This window comes from Sturnira hondurensis, unplaced genomic scaffold, assembly GCF_014824575.4.
Source record: "Sturnira hondurensis isolate 20B ecotype Veracruz unplaced genomic scaffold, ASM1482457v3 Scaffold0010428, whole genome shotgun sequence".
Lineage (NCBI taxonomy): Eukaryota > Metazoa > Chordata > Mammalia > Chiroptera > Phyllostomidae > Sturnira > Sturnira hondurensis.
The window spans coordinates 23,646,413-23,670,984 of NW_028083059.1; the positions used below are offsets into that span (position 1 = coordinate 23,646,413).

Below are 24,572 nucleotides of genomic sequence, written 5' to 3' on the forward strand. Positions count from 1 at the left end.
GGGGTGGGGGCTGCGGGCACGAAAAGCACGTGCCCCAACTCTGTCACTTACCAGCTGTTGTCTTTGGTGAAATCGCTTAACCGTTTTCTGCCTCATTCCTCATTTGCAAACTAGGGGCAATAATTGTATCCAACTCATAAAATTGTACAGATTCCTCCACATCAAGTTAGAGCATGGAGGGCCTAGGCTGTTTATTCTATGGACATTTTGTTCAGGGCCAGTGAGAAGGGGCTTGGAAAGGCTCATCCAGGATGCAGTCTATCCCGTCAGGCCGCATGTCAGTGTTGAGCCCCCATGTCACTGTTGGCTTGTTTGCTTAGTGGTTCCTACATGAGACTTTCCAAAATTTTAAGAGCATGTACCCTTCTTTATCTTCTTTCTCTTTCTTCTTTACATTCGTCATTTTCTTTTTCTTTTCGTGAATGAGAAGGAAGTGGCCCCTTGATGTCCTCTCTACATTTTATCCCAACCGAAAGTGATTCTTTTGGCCCAAATTCACAATTTATTCATGAAATATGTATCATCACCGAGGACCTTCTGAAACTAGCAGGTATAGCTTCTGAAGCACTTGGATGTCTGACTTCATGTACAGAGGCAGGGTGGTAAACAATCTAATAAGAACATGTTTGATTTTATTGCCATGCATTTATAGCCTGTCCCATATATCATATTTTTTTTGCATTTTGATACAATACTGTTAAAACAGTAATTGGTATGGTGCATTTTAAATATTTTGTTTTTTTAGTTCAAGCTATACCTTCATTGCAATTTGTACCTTTGAAAGCATAGGGATTGTGGGTTTGATTTAAATGACAACAATCCTGTGGACATGGTGATGTCGTGCCCTGTGGGCTAAGCAGGTAGCATTCACCTGGAAGGTACAATGGTGTGATGTATTTTTCTTTGTCCTTTCAGCAAGCCGAATAAAAAATGTATTTCCCACAAACCTATTCAACTGGAGACTTGATGAACACATTTTTCATGGTCTTGTTATTGTGACAGCAAAGGTTCTTAGAGCGATTTAGCATAATCAATGAGGAAACGGGCCGTTCAGATGTGCCGGCTCTTTTTTACCTACAAGAAATCCAACACCCACATGTATATGACTTTACAGGACACGTTTTTAGTACATGTTACATGTATGTTTTAAGATTTATTGCATGAAAAATCTATTCTTGTGCATGTATTTCTAGTTTATGTACTGCATCCATTAACATGTTCTCTATATAACCTAAACCCCGTAAACAGCAATGCTTCTCGTGGGACAGCGAGACTTTCCTTGGCATACTATTTTCAGCTTCTGGTTTTCATGTATTTTGAAGATTGGCTATGGTTTTCCAAATTTTATTTCTTTGGGTCTATGGTATTTGTTAAGGATTCTGCCTTAACATACCTCACAGTGATGCAAATGTGTTTAGGCATCATTCATCACGCTCTGGTAGTGCACACGCTGGAGAACTGAATTAACAGGTAAGGCCTGAGGCGCTTTCTAGGTGTACTTGAACGGGCTAACGTAGAAAAGCGAGCAGCGTAGTGACAGCTTAACGGTGACAAAGGAATCAAGTCCATCATTTCCTTCCCAAGGTCTGTTTGCCAAGTGCTCGGCCAGGACTTACGGGCAGTCTCCTGTGTAGACAGAGACTTTCCAGAATCTGACTGAGGTTGAGTGACCGCTCCAGTGTTAAGCCGCAAGTTACTCATACACAATTCATGTTTATAGCTCCCCGTCCCACTTTGAAATTCTTTGCTAATTTTGCCACATGATTCCAGTTTCTAGGGCAGAGAGCATGTTACCATCTCACAGAAGCTGCACAATTTAAATGTGTCAGATACACGACACATTTAAGCAAATACGTGAATGAATGAACATGTGAAAAGATTTTTTTATTAATTAGTTTTCTAAACCATCTCTAGATAACTATTTAACTTGATATTTGCTTAAGCAGATCCTTGTTATTTTACTTCAAATACTCTTAGTAGTGCAGTGTGAAAATTCTTTTATGAATTTGGTTGATTGGCAAACAATTACTATTTCTCGGCTGTAACAACTTTACACACACACACACATGCACAGAAGTAGAAAGACGGACATACAGCTCATCATCTCCCAGTAATTAGAGTTACCCATTTTCTCCCTCTGGGTAAACTGGGGACGTAGGATGACTTCCACACTGTCCCAGTCCATGTGGACCGCGGTATCCAAAGTACACAAACTGGGCGGCATATAGACAACAAGCATGTGTTTCTCAGTCTCGGGGGCCGGGGTATGTAGATCATGGAGTATGGAGATTCAGTGTCTGGTGAGGACCCCCTTCCTGCATGGCTGTCTTTTTGTTGTAACATCACAAGGCTGACGGGTGGGTGGAGGGGGCTCTGCGGGGTTTCTTTTCCAGCAGAACTAGTCCCATTCGCGAGGTTCTAACCACGGGACCTAAGCGCCTCCCAAATGCCCATTCTCCTAGTGCCATCCATCACGTTGGGCATTAGGTTTCAACAAGTGAGTCTTGGGGGGACACAAATATTCAGTCCATGGCACCAACTGTCCAAGAAGCCAGGCTTAACAATAATTGGGTTTTTCCCTATGCTGTGTGGCCAGCAGGGAATAGAAGAGGCACCTGACATCCTGACCATTCTCCCAGTCCATGCACAGGAGTCTTTCTTTTTTTTCACTTTGCACACTCTTTGCAGACCTCCTCCTGATATCTGAAGGATCCAGAGTTGTTATCTTGTCTTATATTTATATTGACAGATTATTTCCTACTTTTTTAGTCCTGACATTCAGACCTTGGATAACATCCCTTTGGATCCACGATCCACTTCCCACGCTGTATCCCTGTTGCCTGTGTCCTTGGGACTCAGATTACTTGCTCTCCTCCCACCCTACTCCTCATGAGATGGAGAACGGGAACTCTGTTGCTCTGGTCGTAGCAAGAGAATCTTTCCCAGAGGCTTGTGCATTTTAATACTAACACAGGGAAACAAAATTGTTTTCCCTAAAATTTGTGGTTTGTTTCCATCTTAAACTGAGCATTGTTATATAAACTACAGATTCTGAAAAGTATTTATTTTAATAATTAATATTGTTCCATGGACTAGAATTGAAATTAGATGTAATTAGATATATTATTTTCTTCAAGAATAATGAAATGTATTATAGCATATAGTTTTCTTAATTATATTTATGATTTTATCTTATTTTCCACTAATTCTGGAAAAAATAATTTAGATGTTAAAGTAAGAAGAAGAAGAAGCACTAACTCTTTTCTGAACAATGCAGCAAATTTATTTCTCATACTCTATCTCTTTTTCTCCTTTCTGGATTGTAGTTTATTACTTTAAATTCAGTATTAAATTTAGATATCTGTTTAAGAGAAATGTGTTCTAGATTTATCACTTTCCCATTTGCCCCTCCTCTCCATCACTTGATGTAGGAGATAACTAAGTATAAATTTTAGGTTAAAGTTTGAGGATTAACACGGGTTAAGAATTCTGTAATAGAGGTCGATTTAGCCACAGATCATCTAATTTTGCTGGGATTATCTGGGATTTTAAAAATACACATGTTTCTAAGATATCTATCTTATATCTAAAGAAGTCATGTTAAACCAGCACTGCGAGGTGCCAAAGGAGCGAAGGATACAAGGAGAAGTCAGCGAAAGGGAGAGGAAGCGGCGGAAGCAACTGCCCAGCTGCACAGGACATTGGTGCCAACTGCTTCTGTCAACAATAGTTAGAGAAAGTGGGGGAAACACAAAAGGGCGGGGAGACACAATAAGTATCCTGGCAACACCACTTCCAGCATTTTCAGATAAGGCCAGTAATCTGCTTGGAAGAGAACACTGGATAATTTGTCTTGAGGGTCCATTTGCATAGTTACCAGCATTCCATTTTTATTTAGATTAGATTATTGTTCAATCTGTTAGTATTATATTTATTCTGAGAAGCTATATCTAATCACATTCTACCAAAGCCTGGAAAGGAAAACAGCTGTGCATAATAGAAAAATGTTGTTATATTTAGGTGACTCTGAAGAAAAACAGTATGAAGTTTGGGTGGACTTTTCCTCACCCTTCATTCCATCCAGGTGACTTTTTGGAATCATCTATGTTATGGGTCACAAGCAGACACACTCTTTACTGGGAACTAGTTAGTCTTTCATAGTTCCGAATCTTTTCCAAAAGTGTGATGTTGGCTTCAAAGGCTTTCTGATGAGAGAGATGTATAGTCAATGCAGGCACATGCCCAATTCTGTACAAGTCACTCTCCACTGTGTCAAATCTGACCCAGGTCTGTAAAACAGGCTTCTTCTACTGAAACTCATTATGTTGAATCATTACTAACTGTATTTCAAAAACTCCTAAAAAAGACATTGCACTATTTTTTTATTTGTAAAGGGAATCCTGTAAATTACACTAGAAAACTAAAAAGAAAATAACAATGAAAAAAACCCCAAATATTAGATATTTCTAGAAACATTTTTAGCTAAAATTTCACATTTGTTTAAATATTTTAAAAATCTTAGACAAAATAGAATAAATTGTAGATCAAGCAAAAATATTTCCTTTTCAAAGAGGCACAAAATAACATAGTTGGTAAGATCTTATTTTTTTCTGGAAAACTGAATTGGAAAAAATGAATGTTTTCCTCTTAATAATTGACAAGGACTAACTGGGAACTGAAAAAGCACAACAGATATCCCCAGTGAATAAAAGGGTTATATATCAAGAAGGAGAAGCACATTTATTCTATGTGGACTCATTTAAGGTTTGGAAATTATTTCAGGTCGAGGGCTAAAACTAAAACCTTTGTATCTTCTAACTTACATTAACTCACATAATGTGTAGTGCACTTTTAAATTTTGTGTCCCAAAGGGCTTCAAACAACCACTGTCATAATATATTCAAAGTAACTAGTTTATAGTCATCAATCATTCCTGCCACTTTATGGTGTCTATTTATGTTTCTAGACTTAGTCTTAGGATTATAGCCAACATTCACACACACCGGAAAAGAATATTAAACAGGGAAGAAATATCCCTTAAACCAGACAAGGAGTAAGTCCTTGTTCAGAGACATCATGAGTTACAATCCCACCACAGGAATAATTAATACAGGCAACCAAGGGAGCGTCCCCCGAGATGGGCTTCGTTTAGATACTGAACTCCTATTACAGTTCACTTCCCTCTCAAATACAGTCATTCAGTGTTTATACCTTAAAATTTTTGCTTATCGAGTTTTGAAAAATCAAATAAAATAATCCTTCAAGGAAATTGAAGCTTAGAAAATGTAAATTTTATTAGTTATGCTGAAGGATTCTTAGCTATGTATTAGCAGTTTAAGGGATTAGAGACTTGTTTCATCTTCTTATAAATGTGAACTGCTGGGATATGACGGTTGATGTGAGAAATTCCTTAGAAGCTATCATCTGCATACTGAAGCCAGTTGCTTTTATAGTGAAAAATATGCATGTCTGGGGACATGGCTAAACAGTTATCTTTAACCCTTACATCATGAATATGGGGGGCAATCTTGCTCTCTCCGGAACTGTTAGACACAATCCACTTAGATTTGCTCTTTGAGGTGAACTACAAAGCTCAAATGATGATTTCATACTTCAGTGACTGACACTTAAATGCTGAGGGTTAGGTTACGGGGTAGTGAGTCTCAGTATAATAAACCCTATTAAGTAGTCAGTTAATTGAAAAGAGGAATGCAAACTAATGAAGAAAGTAACAACCAAATTGTGCTTACTTATCTATTTCTAAAGTTGAAAAAAGAGAACCCTTAAACACTGACAAAATGGGTAAGTTTCAGGAAATACACAAGCTATGTCTAGAAGTTATTTAAGACCCTTTGCTCTTTGAAGTAGACGTATATTGCCCTTTAGGAGTCAAAATGAAGGTAAAAAGAATGCACTATTCCCTAAACTGCGTGATGGGTACTTGTGTTCCTTTTATTTATTTTTTATTATTTAAACTAAACCTGCTATGTAGACGTGACCTAGAAAAAGCATTAGACTTGTTTGATCACTTCCTCTATAAAACACTTTCTTCTTTATCCTGGATTCCTTGGTATTTTGTTCCTCCTTCTTTGTTCATCACACTTATTTTCCTAACCCAGAACTCATCTCCCAGGCTGTGTGTTGCTCTCTCCCCGCGCTCTTAGGTGGTTTCACCAGGCTTAGACACTAGTTTTTCTCTTTACACTAGAGAGGCACCGTTTGTATCTCTAGTTCAGATCTCTCCCCAGAACTCTGGACTTTTATATCCAACTTTCTGTTCACATCTTCACTTGTACATCCAAGTGGGTGTATACAATTTAAAACATGTAGCCCTGGCTGGTATAGCTCAGTGGATTGAGTGCAGGCCTGCGAACCACATGATTGCAGTTCGATTCCCAGTCAGGGCACATTTCTGGGTTGCAGGCCAGTTCCCAGCAGGGGACTCACAAGAGGCAACCATACATTGATATTTCTCTCCTCTCCTTCCCTTCCCCTCTAAGGAGAAATAAATAAAACCTTAAAAAATATGTAATATTAACTCTTGACTTCTCTCTCAAGAACACTCTTATGATTAAGTTCAGTAAATGGGGGCCCCTACCATTTTAATTGTTCAGAACAGAAATCTTGGACTTATCCCATTCTTTTATTTTATTCTGATTTACAACCAAGCTAATTTGCCTGTATCTGAAAATACATGCTGATTCAAAGTACAACTCATTGTCTCCACAATGTCTACATAAACTATTGCAATGATCTAACTTTGCCCTGGATCATTTTACTGGATCACTTACCTGCCTTGACCTTTGTCCTTCCCCCTCTGTCTTTGCAAAATATTAAAGGCAAATGGATCCCCCCCACAATCATATTTTTTCTTTTGTGCTCAAAACTCCTCCAATGGCTTCCTATCTCATTCTGAGTAGCAGGGGTGTCCAACCTGTGGCCCGCAGGCTGCATGCAGCCCAAGATGGCTATGAATGCAGCCCAACACAAAATTGTAAATTTACTTAAGATATTATGAATATATATTTTTTGTTTTCATTAGTGTTTGTGTACTTAATGTGTGGCCCAAGACAACTCTTCTTCTGCCAGTATGGGCCAGAGATGCCAAAAGGTTGGATACTCCTGAACCAAAATTTTTACACTGGCTTACAAAGTCCCACATTATCTGACCCCCTTCCTTTCCACAACAGCGCAGTTCCTGCTAACATTTCCTGTATTTATTCTTTTCCAATAAAAAAAGTTACTTGCTGTTTTTCAAACATGTCAAGGGTATTGATGTCTCAGAGCCTTTGCTCTAGAATGCCTTTTCCTCCTGCATGTATCTCACCACTCCCTCCCTTCACCCCTTCAGCTTCTGCTCAAATGTCATTTCATCGATGGGGCTTCCCTACCCACCTTATTGAAAATGTCTTCTCTGCCTCTCTGCTTTTTACACACTTAACACTTATTTTTTCTCCATTGCATTTCATACCATCTGACTCAATGCATTTTCCTTGATTATTGTTTATTTTTCATTTTCCACCCTCAATGTTGCTCCATGAGAAGAGGGGGTTCTAGCTGTGCTTAATGCTATGCCTTGGATGCTTAGAGGAGAACCTCATTTAATACCAAGCTCTCAAGTGAGTGCATTTTGTATATTTTAGATGTACATTTCACAATACAGATTTTGAAAAAGGAAGGCAGCAGAAAAAAAGTAAACATAAAACAAAGAAAGCAGTGGTTTATACACACAAAATGATTTAATACATTTATTGTATCTTTTAGTAAATATCAAATCCCATTACATAATGGGGAGTTTAATTAAAATTAGTGCTTTACAGCCAACTACTTTGCTATCATATAAAGTAGGATATCCAAAATTAATAGATGAAGTTATATAATATTACTAAAAAAGAGATGAGGCAAGTAGATGGATTCAGTTGACTTCATTAAATAGATTATAATGAGAGAAAATAAATATAAATTTTTGATTAAATTATATGCCACTAGAAATTTAGTATTGCATTGGCAGACTTGAATAGTATTTCAATTCATACTGTTTACTATTTATTTATATTGGTGGTTGGACTGTGGAACAGGTATTTTTTTAAAATATATTTTCCAGACACTATAGTTTTCTACAAAAGCATTCTCATGGACATTTTTGATGCTTTGTCAGTAGCCAGCATTTTTTGGTTCCCTTTCAATGGCTGGGAAATTTTCAACTTTATGAGTCTGATGGAAGTCAGAAAATGTGGCTCCAAACACACCCTGAAGGCAGTCACTTGACATAGTGCCACCAACCAGATTTGAGCAAGTGCTGTATGTTTTGGAAAGACGCACTTCCCCCCAAATCTGGGAGGAAAATGGGGGTGCATCTTAGAGTTGGGATGTAGCTTACTTGGCTCACTGTGCAGGGGGTGGTGGTGAAGTGGGGACACGGGGTATCAAATATTTTACCACATTTTTTGCTTCAACTATTTTTTCTTAATTTCCTCCTCTAAAACCTAGGTGTGTCTTATAGTCCTAAAAATATGGTATGTCTGACCTAGAGGGAGCACACTGAGGAAATGAACACCTCCATCCAGGTGCTAATCTTAGCCCAAGCATAAATGAATAAATGAATGTTAGATGTAGCTGGCCTTATGTCTTGCATTGCTTATTATAGTTCATATCATGTACAGTCAAAACTTACAGTTTCATGTAATGGTTGAAATGATCAGATTTGCAACTCTTTCTTGTATAATTACATCCATAGTATTCCTCAGGGAGAAAACAATCACTCTTTTCTTTCCTTTTTTTTTAAAGATTTTATTTATTTATTTATATTTAGAGGGGAAGGAGAGAGGGAGAGAAACATCCATGTATGGTTGCCTTTCGTGCGTCCCCTGCTGGTAGTTGGCCTGCAAGGAACCAGCCTGCAACCCAGGCATGTGCCCTGACTGGGAATCGAACTGCGATCCTCTGGTTCGCAGGCCCGCGCTCAATCCACTGAGCTACACCAGCCAGGGCTCACTCTTTTCTTTAATGGAGAAATCTTACATCTTATGATTTATTATAAAAGCAACAGCCCATTAAGAGTCCTGAGCATGTAGGTGCTCAGTAGATAATGGACTAATAAAGTATATTATAATATACTTTATAAGTGTACTCATTAGAAATTAAGAAGTGAGAGGCCCCACCACATGAAAAAGGCATGAAGTTCAGAGTCATCCACCCTACCAAATAACCTTGAAAGTTTTCTTAACTGCCATTTGCTTCACTCTCTCCTTTAGTAAGATGGAGATAATAATGCCTGTTTTTTGGGACTGATATAATAAAATCAAAAATACACTTAAAAGTAATCGACACCTAATAATTTCTCAAGTCCAGTTTTAACTAGTGTTTACAATAATGCAGACTTCAAACCCTCCTACATCCTGGAGGTACAAACAGAATTCTGTCTGTGGGATGGTGCAGAGCATATCATATATAATTACCTGCAAAGATGCCTTATTTTGTTGCATTTAATGCATACTTTCTTTTGCCCAAATTTTTGAGGGAAAAATAAGGATGCCCATTATACCTGGGTATAACGATTCCATAGCATGGGTATAAAAATAGGTATAACAATCCCATGCGTAACGTGCACAAAATGTGGGTGTGCATTATACACAGCAAAATACGGTGCTCGAGAGTATAGGTTGGACAAAGTGTGTCAGGCAGCTGTGAATCCTTATGTGATGCCAAAATTGCTGGTGTACATTGGAACTAAATGTTTCGCTCTGTATTAGGACATAAACCATGTAACAGAATGCAAATTATTTAACAGCAATTTAGTCATGATTTGCAGAGTAATAATATCTATTTCCACCAAGGTTACTCTAATTAGAACCAATGAGACTCATTAAAGCTCAAAACTCATCTAATGCACCAACGCTGTAGCAGACAAAATTAAAATTGGGCACATTGGTGAGCTAGCTCTTCTGTTCTTGCTTACTTTCAAGTAAGATGCCTCTGCAGTGTTTCCTTAGCAATTTGCATCACTGGATATACTCAAATGTGTGTATAAAAATATTCTAATCAATGTGCATATTGAGAAAGTATTTGAGCCCCAATTAATATGATTGTTTCAAGTGTAGAGAATCGTGACAAAAAAAGCTATAACTCTATTTTATGCCTGAAGGATTTCAGACAGTGCGTGGGTTCATGCTTCACCAATTTTTCAGTGGAGTAAGCAGTACCAGAGGGCTGAGGGAGAGGGGAGAGTTCAGGGATCTGTGAAGCATGCAGTAGTGTGCAGTGGGGGCGAGCTGAGGGCAGGCTCTCCGCATCACAGAACCCTGTCAGAGGGTATCAGGGCTCACTCAGCACCTGACTGGGCTTCAGTGGTAGGATTTTCTTTACTGACAGGTGCCTGGAATACACGGAGCCTCCTGGCACTGTATTTTGGGAATAGAAACCATATCGTGAGCTAGGTCATGAAGTATATATAGAAGCTTGACAGGTGGACAAGATAAAAAGAGAGTCTAGGCAAAGGAACAATACATGAAGTTCTTAGAGGTTTGAAAGAGAATGAATCATTTTGGGAATTGTTAGTGGCAATGGTTGGAGCCCAGATGACATTAGGGAAGTATGATGGGGAATAAAACGGAAAGGGTAGATTTGAGCGAGATAGTAAAGGAAGATCCTTTATTAAGAATCTTAATAAAGCTTAGCTTGTTCTCAAGGCACAAACTGTCTGGCCCCTTGAGTTACTAAATATGTGTGGATAATGTGATGGGTGATGGGGGATAGATCGCACTGCTGATGGATCTCACCTAAGGACCCCCCTTTCCTCTGTGGAGAAGGATACAAGTTCGTAGAATAAAGGAGATGGTTAGTGTAGGCTCCTTAGGAGGGTAATGCTCTGTCTTTCTGAGGAGGTGAATGTGTGGAATAATAAAGGAGAAATGAGAGGGGAATCAAACCAGAAACAAAAAAGCCCACGTGGAAGACATAGTCAATGATGGTGTCGACTGGCATGTCTGTATGATTAATCAGTAGACAGGCATTTCAGCAAAATAAACATTTTTGTACACATCACTAGCTGTGGCGTAACTTCTTTATATACATTCTGATATTAAAAAACAATTTCAAAAGATAGATTTATAATATTTTACTTCAAGCCCTTTTAAATAAAATTAGTGACAGTTACAGATAATTATACAGCACCTTTCCCCCCCCCAGGCACTATTAGTTTAAGTGTTTAATAAGTGTTAACTTATTTCAACCTCACAGCAACTCATGTGAAGTGCTTACTATTTTATTTTCATTTTCCAGATGAAGATCTCAGAGAGGTTAATAATTTGTCCAAAGTTTCATACTTAGTTAGTGGTGAGGTTATGATTTGAGCCCAGGCAATTCTATCTGATAGTTCTCAACCATCAGCTTCTGCTTAATAAAATATGTAATAGGATCAAAAAACGTCCCTCGTTACTTGCAACCACCTGGGCTAGATACTGTTCTTGATTCTACCAGCTCTTATCATGTAGCACTTGCAAGAATTTGGGTAAAGCCATTTTTAGCATGTGATGCAGTGTGGAACGCAATTGTGCACTGAACATTCAATTTTGTGAGGTGTTATCAGAATGGAAGGAACTTATATCTTCGAGGAAGGGTACTTACGTGAACACAGTAGTGCTTATTTACATACAGTAGATGCACAACACAGTATAAGTAAGGCAGTCAAATGACATGTTATAAAATCTCTAACAGATATAAACACATAGAAATTAAATGAAAAGGATCAACTCTTTTTTTTTGCCTAACAAAGGGTGAACTAAAACGTGTGTGTGTGTGTGTGTGTGTGTGTGTGTGTGTGTGTGTTGGGGGGGTGGAGTGTGGTGGCAGACCCCCTCTTGGCCTGTGAGTACTTTCACGTGTCTTCCTTTCTCATCAACAACCATTCAAAAGCTAAAAATGACAACAAATCCACCTGAAAACACAAGTGATTTTATCATTCTTATTCCTATACAATCTTTCCAATGTTAGGGATTTTTCTGTATGTATCTAAAATTAAAAACAACAATGGAAACATTTAGATTTAGCATTTGCTTCTTAGCACACATGTACCACACCACTAGTTGAGATAGAGAGGGACTATTTTATCTTCATTGTTAGTACATATCTAGGATCAGTACTTAGTCGTCCTTTATGTATAAAATAGTATTTGAACCAGTCTCGAAGTTTTGGTATTTTTAAGCAAATTAAAAAGCTATAAATTTTGCCAGTGGTCATAGGTATATAAATATTGTATAAATATGTACATATAAAATATATTTTACTTTATAACTTTGTATCCACTTATTGCTGAGTCATTTGAAATGGGTAAATGTTAAACAAATAAAATCAGTTTTAGATGTATGATATATTTTATCATCTTTACTCTCATATTTCTATATTGAAGTAGAAGCTGAAAAATAGTCATGTCAACACGACAACTACAAACCCCTGAACTGTGGTAGATGGGAATTAGACCCTCAAACAGATTTTTTTTGCTTTACAATAAACCTTTCATTTACAAAGGGTTTTCATTATCCATAGAAAATGCAAACGATGCAAGTTGAACTCAGATTAATTTTTATTTGAGAAGTACTAAATTTGTTGCTCGTCCTTTTCACAGGCAAACATCCACAGCATACATTAATGTTTCATGAGAATAAACAACATATTAAAGGAATCCTTATGGAGAAATGACATTTAGTCATATTATATACAAATAACCTTGACATTCGTTGGGACAAAGAAACATCACTCTGACATTACCCTTTGCTAAGATTTTAAAATAAAACATTGGTTGTTCTTTCTTTTGTTTCATTTAGATAAGTTCAGTCAGCATCATTTCAAATCCCCCTACATACTGATTAGAATTTTATGCACAAAAGTATTTCAATGTTCAATTTCCTTAACTGGAAATGTCTTACATTTGCAAGCCTTTAACTGAACACCACTGATAATTATTTTTATTATTATTTAATTTGTATGAGTTTTGTCTTGGTTGAAGTAAGATAAAATTTCTTTGGGGCTTCATTATTACTTATATCTGAATTAGAAAAAAATAATTGTTTTATCCCAGAGTAAATAAGCACTGAGGGTTCAAAGTGATGGGAAGTGTCAGTCATCACATCCGAGTTCACCTTAGCTGAATGATTAAAAAATTTGAGTTATATTACCCAGGAGGGCTGCGATGTTATGAATCTATCCCCCTCAGTAGGTTTTGCAGTTGAAACTCCTGTCTAATGGTGTGTGCTAATACATAATGATAATGTCCTTCACTGAGTTTCTCTCTAATGGTGTGTGTTACTTTATAATGATAATATGCTAGAGGGAGACAATGTCGTTAATATCCCTACTCTATTGAGAAGAACACACTCCAAATATCACAGTGCTCATGAATGACCTCAACCAGTGGCTCTCTCAAACTGGAAAATAAAGGGAATAAAATGATGAAGAAACATAAAGTCAATATCTCTTTTTTAAATTCATCACACAGGGAGAGAAATCATGCCATGGCATTTCATTAGAATACATGCTAGTTTGAAGGACTAGAGGCAGATCTTTTCTCTCACTGCCTTTTCAAATAGATGCTTTGTCTCCAAGTGGCCCTTGAAAATGATTCCCCTTTAGTGGAACAGATGTTAAGGGAATCACCATGCTGAATTACTCCTGGGGGTGAACATGCTTTAGTTTTTATTGTAGATTATCCCATTAGTCTATTCAACTAATACAGCATGGTAAAAATACAGACACATGTATGCTATTTTATGGCAAAGTTTTTTAGAAGTGAATTTACACTGGAAGAATCATGTAATGAAAACATCCATATCTTTACTTCTTGTTAAGGTCAATCAATTTAATTACAATGTAATGTGGACGCCAGGGCCTAATATGTAAGAAGGAATGCTCTCCCGTTTTAAAAGAAGATCCAAGTGAGAAAGCAAAATACATATTTTATTTTCATTGGAGCATTATATCATAGGTCTTATCAGGTAAGTATGAAAAATCAGATACAAAAATACTAAAGGTCATCAAAAATTTTAACAGCCATATATATTTGATAGGGTAAGGAAAGATGAAGTATTTTTTAATATAAATCTATCCAGTTCTTATGCCGACTTTTCCAGCTTTAATTCTTTTGTGTCCAAATGTGTCACAACACTGAATTAATAAAACAGTGTTTGTGAAAATTTCTATAAACATTTAAGCTTTATTATAAAAATTAATAATAGTAAAAATAATAATAAATGCTATCTATTGAGCATTGAAAATATGTCAAGAATAGAGTAGTTCTTTTACATTTATCTCATTAAATTCTTTACAATTATTTTTTAAATCCTGTGATATAGATACTATTCTTATTTCAAAAGTTAATATTATACCCAAGTTCAAATGGACAGTGAATGAAATAGCTTATCCTGACTATCTCTGGGTTGTGACTCCTAACTATGAATGGAGACAAGGTAAAATTATCCCTCAGTAAGTTTTGCAACTTGCCTTTGAAGCTCATTTTGCCAAACTTCTTGGAATTTAGGTGCTCTATAGATTTGTCACTCTTTACTTATACATCAAGTTCATAGTCAATGTCTTGAAATATAAGGGCTGAATAAACAACAGAAGCTCTCTAGCTTCCTTGACTAGTCCATGTAGTGGCTATCTTCCATTGGCAGTGTCTATTAATTAGTGCATGAAAAATAAAGGAAGAATGAATGAATCTTATGAAATACACTGAACTCTGTTTTAATTACATTGTAGCAACAGCATCAATAAAACCAATCCATAGAAAAACACAAAACCTAAATATACATAATCCTCACAAAGGTTCATGCAGAGGTCTTCATCTAGATTATGGAATTAACTAAAATAATAAGATAAGTTTTAAATGAAACACAAACTTTAACGGAGGGCATCCCCATTGGAGACAAATTGCAAGAAAAAAAATCCTTAAATCCTATGCAATAAAGGGTTAATTTGGCACCCTGCAGATTTCATGATAAGGATGGGTCCTTGGTAGACAGACTCTGGGAGAAAAGCTCTGAGCCCTTGAAACATTCTGGCTGATAAGAGTGTCTTCGTACACATGAAGATGGGGGCTGCACCACATACCTTAGGCAAACAATGTGATTTACAGTGAATGCTTGTTTTTCTTTTTTTAAGTTTTTTTTTTGTTTATTTTTTCACCTGATACCTTGGGTTACACTGTACTGATTAGGAGGAGTTGCAGGAGTTGGATGGAGGGGGGCTGGAGATTGAGTAGCTAAGGTCCATAACACATGAGGTTCATGCCTGCAAGACTGACTCCCATAAACATCCTAGACTCAAGGCTTAGGGGAGCTTCCCTAGTTGGCAATGCTTCATGGACATCTTAACATATTCTTGCTCAGAGAATTAAGCACTGTGTCTGGATCCAGTTGTTCTCTCACACTGAAACCTCCGGATCCCTCTCTATGTGCCTTTTGTCTCTGCTGATTTTAAGCTGTATCATTTAACTGTAATAAACTGTACCTGTAAGTCAACAGTTTTTCTGACTTCTGTGAGTCCTTCCACAAAATTGTCAAACCAGAAGATGGTCCTGGGCACCCAGAAAAAACACTGATAATAAATCATAGAAATCATGAGTGAAGAGCTTCAAAATGGCTTCTGATAAAGCAAGTTCAATCAAACTGAACCATTAGAGGGCAGAAATTAAGAGCTAACCCTCAACTCTTTCAACCCTTGAGTTTTTATAGCTTCTAAACTTGCTCATCTTTGGAGATTTCCCAAGTTCCAGGTATTAAGTATGATTGCAAAGTGCTTACAGAGAAGGAAGAAAGTTCTATTTGTGGAAAGTAGTGAGACAGTGAATTAGTATTGTGTTTTAAAAAAATAAGGTATCAATTTCTAATTCCCTGTTGAAAAGTTAATTTGTAAGAGACATCAGCTATACTTTGTATACATTGACACATAGATATAAGTTATGTACACTTGTATATGGAGAATATGGTATATGAAGTATATATATATAGTATACCATATCCTAAGAGAGTAATTCGGTTTTAAGGCACCTGGAGTCTAGCCTATGCTCAGTGACTTCTTATCTTTAAATTTGGGTGATAAAAATGGTCTGGACTCTTTAGGACCAAGGAGGATTGATCTTAGGCCCAACTTTGCTACTTGCTAGTTTCGTAAATTGATTAATTCATTTACATTCTGACCATCTAGTTTCTCATCCAGAAACTGGGATTCTAAATATCATAGCATATTATGAGGCTCAAAACTGATGATATATGTAAAGCAGTTTCCACAGTGCAATGCAAAATGAAAATATACAGAATTATTGTTTTTAATTAATAAAGTAAAAACATTTGGTTTATTTACTTAGGCAGATTATTGTGAGATCATGAGGTGTGGAGACACTGAAAAGGTTCAAGTGTGCATCCACACTTATTGACGAGTCTCCTACTCATCAATAAATTCTACCTACTCCAGAAAATCGGTTTAGATCTTTGCCCACCACTCTATACAATCTCACTCAGCATTTGTTGGCACTTTTCTCGTGACAATGATCTTACTCAGCTTTTCAATGTTGTCACTTGTGTTTCCACATATAAATTCCTTGAGAAGAAAGGCTATCTTGCTAATCCCCTTAGCATCTAGAATTACATGTTCAGAAGGCATGCTCAGAAAACTGTTTGTTAAATGGAGCAGTTACCAGTATTAAACAATTTGATATCACTGTCCAAGTGAGACCAATAAATTAAGTGTGCATTTGTGACATTAGAACAAGAATTCTCATTCCTGGCTTTCTATTTATAATTGCTTAGGGGTTTTAAAGACATAACAACACCAAATAAAACAAGCCAACTAGCTTAAAAAAGAAAAAAGCACTTTAGATCATTTGACTCAGAATCTCTAGAAATAAGAAACAGAACACCTGCATTTAAAAAATAAAAAAGAAATAAGAAATAAAAAAGAAATGTCTCGCCCTCGCTGGTGTAGCTCAGTGGACTGAGCACGGGCCTGCGAACCATACGATCGCGGTTTGATTCCCAGTCAGGGCACATGGCTGGGTTGCAGGCCAGTTCCCAGCAGGGGACTCACGAGAGACAACCATACATTGATATTTCTCCCCCTTTCTCCTTTCCTTTCCCTCTAAAGATAAATAAATAAAATCTTTTAAAAAAAAGAAAGAAGTGTCTCTTAGTAGATTGCAATATCTGGGCAGAACAAAGAGCCATTAATCTAGAGTCAAAATTTTAGTTTAATTTCCTATTGATTAACATTTTGAATACTTAAAGAGATTTTCCTTAAATGTATAGAAATTCAGCTGAATTATGCTCATAATCTTGTTCACAAAGAAAATTGTTTTTGAAAAATACCATGTCTGGTAGTATGGAGCTGGAGAAGCAAGCTTTCTTCAACATTTAGCAGTAAGCGAAGTATGATAGTTTCTAACTATGTCACTCGATTTGTTTCAAATTACTTATGCACAGACATAAACAAGCCATTATTTAGTACAGTTAATAACCCATGACAAGTTTCCTTAAAATAAATGGGTTCTCAAAATTCAATTTTATTTATTAGCCAATTTGAATTTTTTTTCCTAGGCATTTATCCATCAAACATGGCACTGTTATTGCACATGCATTATGCAGTATGTCAAATTAAACCATTGTTGATAAAACAAACATTAGTTATTGAAATGATCCAAATGCCAGCTTGAAATGCTGTGTTGTATCTAATAAATATGCCAAACTTCCAGTGCAGAAAAAGCGGCAAACATGATAATTTGATTTCTATGACTGTATTTCATTAAAATCAAACTATATATGTACATATGTATATATGTGTGTATATATAGCACAAAGGACAATGGTTTCATCTTCTATTTTATGCCAGGCTAGTGATAATAACAAGTTCTTTTATTTTGTTTCTTTATCTAAAATTGCATGTATCAACATCTTTAATCAAGGGAAAAGACCTTTCCAGTGCTCAATTTGATGTCATTTTTAAGGCATATATTTCCTAGGACAAGAGGAATGGCCTGAGATACAGAGATTTAGGTCTATTATCAAGGAAGGGACCAAAATCTAATATTTTTGATCACTTATGAAGTAAGAAATTATTCATTATTATGTAAAATTATTAAATTCATGCTGATAAGCTTATTCAAGGCTTTAAGATTGACCTTGATCCTGCGTTCTAATGAGAAATATTTGTTGAGGTGACTTTAAGACCATTGTGTATGACAACCTGTCCAGGTCTTAATACAAGATAAACTAAATTTAGTATTAGAGAGGTGGCCAGAATTCTCACAAATTATTCTATATACTTAGTATTTACAATACATCCCTACATCACCCTTTGCACACCATCCCCTTATGGAACTTTCCATGAAAGAACTTCTAAGGGTACTCTACAGAATGCAATGAACCAATAATTTCCTCATATTTTTAAAAAATTCCAATTATATATATTTTGGATAGAGTCATGACTCCCAGTGTATAATGTAACTGCAGAAAGTGAGATTTAAGATATTAATGTTTACTTTTCTCACAACTTTTATGAGCATAATTTTTAAGCAGAGCATATCTTTTAAAGAGATAAATTTTTATTGAGAGTTCCAGCCAAGATGGAAGTGGAGGTAAAAATGCTTCCCTTCCTTGCACAACAAAAAGAAGCACAACCAATTAAAAAAATATATACAACCGGAACTGCCAGAAAATCAAACTGCATGGAAGTCCAATAACCAAGGATTTAAAGAAACATTTATCTAGACTGGCAGGGTGGGCAGAGATGGGCAGCCAAACACAGAGGACCTGTGGTGCATTGGAGGGACTACACAGGCACAGCCGGGCTAGCTGACCAGGAAACTAAGACTCAAAACCTCTAGCTATAAAATCCTGGGTGGTTACTACGGAGGGAGAAACTCCCAGCCTCACAGGAGGTTTTATTGGAAAGTGGGGCTAGAGCTGAGTGAGTGGCATTGTTCTCTCTCTTGACCCCTCCCCCACAGACAGTGTCAGAGAACAGAGAAGAGGGCTGCCCTGCCCTGAAGAATACCTAAGGCCCCACCCCCTTACAACATAACAGGTGCACTGAGACAAAGAAATATGGCCCAAATGAAAGAACAGATCAAAACTCTAGAAAAGGAGCTATGTGATGAGGAAATAGCTAACATATCTGATGCAGAGTTCAAAACACTGGTAATCAGGGTGCTCACGGAGATTGAGCTCAGTCTCAGAATAGAGGAAGAAGTGAAGGCTATGGAAAGTGAAATATAGGAAAATATATACAGGGAACCAAAAGTGAAGAGAAGGAAAAAAAGAACTCAAATCAAAGATTTGGAACAAAAGAAAAAAATAAGCATGCAACTGGAACAGAATGAAGAAACAAGAATTCAAAAAAATGAAGAGAAGCTTAGGAAGTTCTGGGACAACTTTTAATGCTTCAACCTCCAAATCTTAGGGGCGCCGGAAGGAGAAGAGGAAGAACAAAGAATTGAAAACTTATGTGAACAAATAATGAAGAAAAACTTCAATCTGGTGAAGGAAATAGACTTCCAGGAAGTCCAGGAAGCTCAGAGAGTCCCAAAGAAATTGGACCCAAGGAGGAACATACCAAGGCAAATTATAATTACATTATCCAAGATTAAAGATAAGGAGAGAATCTTAAAAGCAACAAGAGGAAAGGAGAGTTACCTACAAAGGACAAAGAAGTGCCCAGAAGACTATCAGCTGATTTCTTAAAAGAAAACTTGCAAGCAAGAAGGGGCTGGAAAGAAGTATTTGAAGTCATGGAAGGCAAGGACCTACATCCAAGATCACTCTACCCAGAAAAGCTATCATTTAGAATGGAAGGGCAGATAAAATGCTTCCCAGATAAGGTCAAGTTAAAGGAGTTAATCATGACCAAGCCCTTATTATATGAAATGTTAAAGGGACTTATCTAAACAGGAGAAGATAAAAAATTATGAACAGTAAAATGACAACAAACTCACAACTATCAACAATGGAACCTAATAAACAAAAAATAAGCAAACAACCAGAACAGGAACAGAATCACATAAATGGAGATCGAATCAAGGGTTATCTGTGGGGAGGAAGTGGGGAAGAATGGGAGGGAAGTACAGGGAATAAGAAGCATAAATGGTAGGCACAAAATAAACAGGGGGAAGTAAAGAATAGTATTGGAAATAGAGAAGCCAAAGAACTCACACATACAACCCACGGACATGAACTAAGCAGGGGATGCAAGAGGGTGGTATGTATAGGGTGGAGGGTGGATAAAGGGGAGAAAAAATTGGGACAACTTTAATAGCATGATCAATAAAATATAATAAAAATTTATTTATAACTGATATGATTAGGCACTTCACCTAATTTTTCCTCCTTCCCTCTCTCACTACAAATGCATATCATGCTCATACTGGGAGGCAGACAAAGCTCTGGGCATAGGAGATAGTGAACATCACAGACTCGGTCTCTGTCCTTAGCAAGATTGCTCTCGCACTATGAAAATAAACACTTAAATAGGTATCTATAATTAAAATTTATTAACAAATTTGTGCCCCGGCTGGTGTAGCTTGGTGGATCGAGCACAGGCCTGAGAACCAAAGGATTGCAGGTCAATTCCCAGTCAGGGCACATGCCTGGGTTGCAGGCCAGTTCCCAGCATGGGACATACCAGAGGCAACCATACATTGATATTTCTCTCCCTCTCTCCTTCCCTTCTGCTCCAAAGATAAATAAATAAAATCTTTAAAAAAACACAAACAAATTTGTAACTATGGGAAGAAGAGATTGCTATGGGTACACATTCTAAAAGCACTTAGTACAGATAGGGATGAGAACAGACTTCCTAGGGAGAGCAATATTTAACCCAAGATAATTAGAACGAGTAATATGACACCATGCAAACCACTCTGGGGTGGATATGGAGAAGAAAGAAAGAAGAGAAGGGGACTTTAGACACACATGAAAGTATTTGCAGAGAACTGAAACAAAAATAAAGTGTGCCATGTTCTAGGAATTAAAATATCGTTCTTTTTGATGCTTAGGATCTGTGGCAGGGGTCTCTAACTTGGCACCACTAACAGTTTGGGCTGGATAATCCTTGCTGAGGGCATGGGGGTTGTCCAGTCCTATGCATTACAGGATGTTTGGCAGCATCCCTGATCTCCACTTGCTATATATGCCTGTGTACCCTCAAACACAAGTTGTTACAAACCAAAATGACTCTTTGCATTTTCCCCTAGGAGACAAAACCATCCCAACTGACAACTTGGTCTACAGGTAAGGGGCTTGAGAGTGGGAAAAGATGAAGTCCTAGAGATGAGCAAAGGCGACTCTTCCAGCATACCTTATTGCCATTCTGTCCTTCCATAGTCAATCTGAAGTTTTTTAACAAGATGTAATTTTCCACAATCTTCTTTCTCTCTCCGTGCTCAAGGTGTGGGAAGTTTGAAGAATGGTATGAGACTCCAAAAAGACAAACCATTACCGTGCAAGTCAAAGAGGGCTGAGAAGGCAAGCTGCTAATGCTAGTTTTATACGTTAAGTAAGTTAAGGTCCTTATGGCAGAGTCCTTATAATAGATTGAAAAAAAAATACACAAATTGAATTATGGAAGACACTTGATCCCATATTAAGAGGTTTAAAGTTTATACAGAAGTTGATAGGACTCTACAGAGAACTTGTAAACAAGGATTTTTTCTTTAAAGAGAATCACTCTGATAGCTCTATGGATTGTAAGGAATTTGGTGCAATAGAAACTAGCTGGAAGCAAGAAAACCAGTTAGAATAATAATAATAATAATAATTTACAATCCCAGTGAGAAATGTTTAGGTTGGGAGCTGAGTAGTCCTATGTAGATGGAATGAGATTTAAAATATTTTTAATAAAAAGCATCAGAATTTGTTCATCACAAATGTTTTATATGTGAAGATAAGGGAGATGTCAAGAAAAATTCTAACCTTACCTGGTGATTAGTGGTGTCCCCCCCCCCCCCAGTTCTGAGAAATAACTTCTATGAATGTATAAAGCTCAGGAAGTTTTCTATAATATGGTAGACAGAAGCTGAGGTAACAGATTATCCAATGATGTGTGGCATGGGACAAAGTGTGAATCATAAAGAGAAATATTTAGTGGGTCATGCCTTTTTTGAAAGAATAACATACATCTATGGAAATATATTTCAATCTCAAAAATTATGGTTTTAGCACAAATATAGAATAAAACCTTATGAAAATGTCTATTTTAACATCAGTATAATTATCATCTTCATAAGACAAAGTAAATATTTAGTATATTTAACATAGTAAATATTTACAAATAAAAAATTGTTAATTCACAGAACTTCTAAATTACCAATAAATTACTCAGTTTTGAGTCATGCTTAAATGATGCTACATTTATGTCAGATTTGGCTACATATGGCAAATCATAGTGAATATATTTATATTGAGTATAGGTAATAAAATATATATCACATAATTATTATTAACATTTTATATATGTGTATATATCATCTCTTTAATATATGAATGAGTTCAGTATCACAAAATGGGATCTCCTCCCAATGTAGCAGATATTGTAATATGAAACATGAGATTAAGCATTGCTTAATTTCCAGATTGCTCTCTTCTTCCCTTCCCCTCTTCCCTGTCTCTATTTATTTCTATAGTTTTATAGTTATTTTAAAAAGAAGCAAGTAAAAGAGAAAAGACATCAAGACACAGGTGCAGAGAAAAAAACAAGAAAAACATACTGCTATTAAAATAGTAAAACTAGTCACTATTACTTTCTCCAAGGTATGTTAGGCTATTTTAGATAATGTGCCATTTGAGACATTTCTCTCTGCTCCCTAGAGACTTTTGAAATAATTACATTTAGGCTGCCCTTCTTTTATCAGGAAGCTGATGATGCTATCAACGTATTTCTATTTCACAGAGCTTTACAAACCTTCAGTGGAATCTTGGATGTTTTATAGTAAATATCTTGTAGAAAACACACACCATAAAATGTTTCTCCATTAATCTTTGGAGTGTCTTGTCCTGCTTTGATCATAGTTCTTGTGGTAATATTCCAGTGTGCTTACTGTTTGAATTGTAGGTTCTAAACACACATCCACAGTGTGCAGGGGATGTGATAATTCTACAGATTTAGGGCCAACTAGGTTATACAGCACAATGAAGTTGACGCAGCCTATATACAGATGAAAAAAGATTACCCTTCTTAGTTTAATGAAATTCTAGAAATCCTTTTATTTTTTTCTAGTACAATAGACTTCCTTTTTTTCCAGAAAACTTACATTCTGCCACAAGCCACAAAATTTATAGACCATATATACACTACATCCTGGTGATGAAATGATGGTGTTAGAAAAATCTTAGGGGAGATCTAGTCTAACCTCTCTCCAAATAATGAGATTCTTTCTACAGCATCCCTGAGAGACAACAATCCTTCTGCTGGACAGTCCTAATTAAGATAAAGTTCTTTGTAGTGAACAAAACTTAATCTTCTGATTTGTGTTTCCTTCTAGGCTTCCTCACTAAACAAGAAGGGGAACAATCTACCCCCATATGACTATGACAGTCCTTCAAACATCTGAGGATGCCTAGCCTATCTCCCATTTTTCTCTAATTTCCTTTGCTAAAATAGTCCCAACTTTCTCCACTGTTTCTGTGACCCACTAACCTCCCATGATGCCTACTTCCTTTCTCTGGGTAATCTATTACTTAAAGTCTTACCCTTAATGAGCCCACCAGACTATCCTGTGGAAGAATTCTACATATTAGAGCACACAAATTATAGTTAGTTCATGTACATCTTGTATACACCTAGAAATTCTGGGGCTCTTCATGTGATTAGTCCCTGATTTTTGTCACTGTCATAAAAAGGTTAAAACTGTTTCCAGCTCAATTTCATCTTTACTCTACATATTTGATCCACAGCCTTAATGTTCATCTGAAACTTTGATGAATAGGTGAAAGATAAAAATAGAGGACTTGTACACATTTTATATAAATACTTTTGAAAGATTAGCTGTTACTAAAAATGCTTAGTATGGCCATTTAACAAGTCTTCAATTTACTTAAATATTTTAATCAGTCCATATATTTCAATATTCTTTACAAGCTTGCAGTGTGGTTTGTAGAATGCCTTGTGGGAGTACAAACATACTTATACAGGAAATTACACTGATTTGCCAGCCTTGGAAATCTTGTCCATATGACAAAGCTTGTTTTACCTGAGCCCATGTTAGCTCCTCCTGTTCAACTTTTTATATATATCAATATACACCTGTCTCTATCTCTATCTCTACCTCTATATCTATAATATAACTATTCAATGATTTTTCTAAGGATTGAAATCTTTTTACAAGTAAGAGACAGAGGGAAAGATGAACATACATTTGCTGTTCCACTTATTTATGCATTCACTGGTTGATTCTTGTATGTGCCTTGACTGGGGATGGAACCCAAAGCCTTGGCATATGGAGACGATGCCCTAACAAACTGAGCTACCTGGCCAGGGCCTGAGTAATGCTGAGTTTCTTGCTCAGTGACTTTCAGTAAGCAGGCCATTTCTCTAAG

General features: G+C 36.7%; 1 protein-coding gene across 4 annotated transcripts in view; it reads right to left on the reverse strand.

The window, feature by feature from the left end:
• ROBO2 (roundabout guidance receptor 2) overlaps positions 1-24,572 on the reverse strand; it is a 1,307,581-nt gene that overhangs the window by 981,466 nt on the left and 301,543 nt on the right. The window lies entirely within an intron of this gene.